This window comes from Penaeus monodon, chromosome 14, assembly GCF_015228065.2.
Source record: "Penaeus monodon isolate SGIC_2016 chromosome 14, NSTDA_Pmon_1, whole genome shotgun sequence".
NCBI lineage: Eukaryota > Metazoa > Arthropoda > Malacostraca > Decapoda > Penaeidae > Penaeus > Penaeus monodon.
In genome coordinates, this window is record NC_051399.1 from 47,642,425 (window position 1) to 47,647,424 (window position 5,000).

General features: G+C 34.5%; 1 non-coding gene across 1 annotated transcript; it reads right to left on the reverse strand.

Annotated features, from left to right (window-relative positions):
• Positions 1-4,469: 4,469 nt before the first annotated feature.
• On the reverse strand, positions 4,470-4,588 carry LOC119581330. Its single transcript, XR_005229480.1, has one exon. It is a non-coding gene; the product is annotated as a 5S ribosomal RNA (ribosomal RNA).
• Positions 4,589-5,000: the final 412 nt, after the last annotated feature.

The window sequence follows — 5,000 nt, forward strand, 5'->3', positions numbered from 1 at the left end:
GTTTTTTTTTTCTTTTTTCCGTCGAAATATATTACATTAATGAAAACGGGGGTTCTATTTGTATGCCATCCGAGGTTTTTCTTTTTTTTCTTTTTTTTAACTTTTTCGTGCCTATTTTTTTATTATGCCTTTTGCTTCATGTATCTGTATATGGCAATGTTCTGGGATAATCAGGTCCCATGAAAAAGAGATGATCTACTGTAAGGTAATTAGTTACTTTGGGTGCATGGTACGGTATGGCAGTACCATGCATGGTACTTTAGCTCCTGCAACTTTCTGTGGTCACATGGTAAGCTTTGATAATAAATATAGTTTGATTGATATTATTTTTCTTAGTTGTGTTGTTGCCAAGAATCATTAATTTGTTATTCTTTTGTTCGCTTCTACCTAAACTAATAAAACATATAAGTATACATACTTTAAAAATCTAAGAATCTTGTAAAGTCTCTGGAATTTTATCCGCAGACTGCACAGGGAAAGTCCTCTCGACCAGCCGAGTGGGCCGCTGCTCTACCTTCCCCTCCTGCTGTGCGAGGTCCTTCATTCACGGCCGGATCTCCTGCTCAGAAGCCCGTGTCGGTAATGAAGGGGGCACTGGTGGCTGTGCTGGCGGCGGTGGCGATACAACCTTGGCCTCCGCCCCCCGGTCGCTGCCACCGCCAACCTCTTTTTAAGGGGAGGTCTCAAAAAGGGCTGGCGGGGCCCACAGAACATAAAACTGGGCCGTTCCTTCAGGACTCTCCGTTCTTCCGCGTCTGCCGCATGCACTGTTGCCCCTGGGTGTCAATGTGGTCCAAAGGAGCCTCGTCCGAGGTGCCCGTCTCGCTGGTGGTGACGTCGCTTATTGGGGGCCGCGGCTGATGAAACTGCCTTTTACACAAACGCCCAAGGACTTCGTTGTGGGGCGCCCATCGGGGAAAAGTCCTTACCCCCCCCCCCCTTGAGAGTTAAAAAATTTTATAGATGGAATCTTCACCGGGATAAAAATGAAAATTGTTAAAAACGGACAAAATCAAATCGCCCCTGGTTTGTACTGGATTTTGGCACTGAGAAACTTTCCGCTTTTTAAAGCTCTTCGCCAGCAAAGGGCTCACAAAACTGGAAGACTATCGCTGCTTGGGGGTGAGAGGGGGCATGGCCCGTGCCCCCCCGGGAGACTTCACCATACCGCTTTCGGAAGCTTTCCCGGCCCTGCTGTTGAGTTTGGGCCATGATTGTGCTGGAGTCTCCCCCCCCTGTGCGTCCAGGTTCCTCTCGGGCAGAAGATGCAGGACGCTAGAGGCTGCAACTCTGTCTTAAAGTATATTAAGATGTTTTCAAAGCTGAAAAAGAGATTAAATTACCCCAAAAGGGGTTCACTTCCGGTTTGGTTTTTCTTTAGTTATTAAATGTGTTATAATTTAAATTGAAATAAAAATTTAAAATATATTATATAAAAAAATATATTATATATATAAAATTATAAAAATTTTTTTTTTTTTTTTTTTTTTTTTTTTGGGGGAAAAATGGGCATAGATCTATTTTCTGCTTACGTTTTGTCTAAAGTATTCTGATAACCTAATGGCCGGTTCATGTATTTTTTTGACAAAAATTAAGGAAAATAAAAGAAGTAACTCACCTCTTCCCAAAAAATGAGTTCAAACAGTGCTTTTTTTTTTCCCCAATGTGTGACAGTTTGCCCTTTGTTCTACTTATTTTTCCTCGCTTCTATCAAAACCGATACGTGATACTGTCTCGATTTTTTTTCTCTCTCAGGGTTTAAAACAACAACTATGGTCTCTCCAAACGATTACTTGCAGTCGGGATTTCAGCGCCCAAAAAAAAAAGAAAAAAAAAAATTTTCTTTTCAGTACAAGAAAGAAGAGGGTTTAAAAACCCAAAAACAAGGAAAAAAAACTTTTTTTGTTGGCAAATTGTTCCCATCGGGTGCCGTTCGTTCCCACCCTCTTCCTTTTTCTCTAACCTTTTTTTATCTTGAAATTTTTTGAATTTTTAAAATTGTGACCTGTTTTTCGACAGTTTTTTTTGTCATTATTTTTTTTTTTTAATTTTTTTTATTATTATTTTTTATGATTATTATTTTATAATTTAGATCTTCCCCCTCTTTTTTCATAAAGCTTTTTTTAAATTTACGGGGGTGCAAAATGAAATTATTGTTTTTTTTTCATTTATAGGGGATTGAAAAAACTTGAACCGTTTTGCCACCATATCACGTTTTATATCTATCTCGGTTTACTTGAGCTGCGGAAATATCCTCGAATATTTAAAATGATGTCTTTCGGGTGCGTCCTTTCAGCATGAACAAAATGGAAAATTTTTCCCGGGCCTTTTCGATTCGCATTGCTCTTTTTTTATTTACAAACAATAGACTACACTTTTGTAGCAGCGGGTAGTTTTTTCTTCCTCTACACCATTTTTATTTTATTTTTATTAATCATTATATTATTATTTTTTAAATTATTATTATTTCCCTCAAAGGATAAAACTTCGGGTTATATGTTTTTTTTTTTCTTTTTTTTTTTGCTCTCACTTTATTTTTTTTTCCCCAAAAAACAGCAAATCGGAAAACGCTAAGTTGGGGGTTGCCAGCACCCTTTCCCAAAATTTAAGGGAGTATGGTTTCATGATAGTTTGTTCCCTATCCCTATCCTCTCGATGTGTGTTGCTGCATAGTTGGCTGTATGTTGACTACTATAGAGATCCTAGTCTTGTAGGGCGCGTTTGAATTCGATTTTGTTGTGTTTTCTTTTATCGTTTACTTATTTCTTTTTTTTGGATAAATGGGGATGTTTAAAATTTCATGAACGATGATCAGTAAAAATTTGTTTTTTTTCCCTGGGGCTTCTGCAAAGTTAAAATGGACCAGGAAATTGGGGAAAAGGGGAAAGGTTTGGAAAGAATAAATACTTCCCAAAAGAGCACATATGCTATGTATTAGCAATTTTTTATTAATTGTAAATCCAACTTCACGAAGTTATTTATTTAATTCCATATTTCTAATTTGTCTCAACTCCCTTACATCTATGAATATTAAAAAAACGCCTAAATTAAATTAACACATCAAATCATTTTTTTTCCCTTATGTTTAAATTCACTCCCTTTTTCATATTCCCCAGTGAGCTTTTGACTTTTTTAATAAATATTACACTTTTTTACAAGTATTTGGCTTTCAAAATCGGGAATTTACATAAAATTTTATAAAATCTGTATATCATATTCTATTGGGTATATGTATTATGCCACACACCACACAGCCGCAGTCTGATTATGTAAAAAAACTTTTTTTTCAATTATTCCTATGTATACTTAGTTGGTTTTTTCATTTTTAATGTCTTGGACATTGTCATATGTCTTTTTGTCCATTAAAATAACTAAAACCGCTTCAAAAAGATTTAAAAATAATGAAAAAATACATCCCGTAATGTTGCCTACCTCTTCGCGCGTTAACCTCACCAGCGAGTTTGGTTAAAATTCCGTAAAGATATTTTAAAAATCCCGAGTTACACAAAGACCAAATTAAAGGGGCGTTTTTAAAAAACGAAAATTTTACGCGCTCACCTTTCATTTTTACGTCTCCCCTAGGTTTAAAAATTTGGGTCAAAAAACGTACCCTTTAAACGTCCTCTGACTGAATTTTTTTTTTCAAAAAAGAGTCAAACGTTTTTCTTGGTTTAAACACACTCAAAGCATGAGTTTAATTAAAGAAAGATATTACATTTAGTTTTACTTTACGGCCCCGATACAGTAGCGACTTGAGACTTTCTTTATAATATTGATCATATCTTTCTTCTCATTTTACTAAAAAGATGATGATGAATTTCGTACTATAATAGTACTAATAATCAGTACTAAAAATAGTAAAATAATATAAAGATAAAGTTTTAAAGGTAGAAAAATGAAACAAAAAAAATTAATACAATAGAAATTTTAAAGATAAAAATGATAAATAATAATAAGTGGTAATAAAGATGTATGATAAAAAGTAAAAATAAAAATAACAATACTGTTATGATTAAAAAAAAGTTAAAATAATGAAATAATGGGAACAGAAAAATTGAAAGATAATATAAAAATATACAAAAAAAAGTTGGGGAAAAAAATGATAAAAAAATAAAAAAATGGTAATCATGAAAAAAAAGAAAAACAATAATAGTAAAGATAATAAAGGTAAAAATGATGAAAAATGATAATAACTACTATGATAAAATAAAACGATGATGAGATGATAAAATAAGAATACAAAATTTATAATAACATGGCTTTTATCGAATGTTTACATTCTATTATACTACTACTCATCATCAATATCATTATTATTATCACTATCCTCGCTATCTCTTTTCTAGGGCATATTTACTTTTACTTTGATTTACTAATAACTAGAGCTTAATTTCATTTTTTTTAAATAAACAAAAATGCTACAGCAAACTGTAAAGAAATACAGATCATACTTAGTATTGATAATAAAATGCCAACAGCATCTGGTGTTCCCAGGCGGTCACCCATCCAAGTACTGACCAGACCCAACGCTGCTTAACTTCGCTGATCGGACGAGAAGCGGTGCTTTCAACGTGGTATGATCGTTGACGGAAGCTTGACATGTTTTACATCTCCACTATAATGTTCATTTACACTCCTGTTATCCTTTCATGTTTTGCTTTGGCTGCAAAATCCTTTGCTTGCCATCCCACTTCACCTGCGTCCATAGAAGCCAACCAAGTAAAGCTGACTTGGTCTCACTTGGCACTTGAATCCTACACGAACTATAGTCACTTTGAACCATTTTTTCTGGCTCGGGAAATCTACAAGGAATACTTTTAAAACGTCAAACTGAGTAGAAACTGATTACAGGAACTTACTAAAACTGCAGCCAAAACTGAAACGAAGAAAAAGGGGAAAACGCTGAATCTAGATATGTATTTACATAACGACATAACGACAAAGTGAATGACGGTATGAGGAACTTGCAGAAACATAAAAATGGAAAATTTGGTAATGTC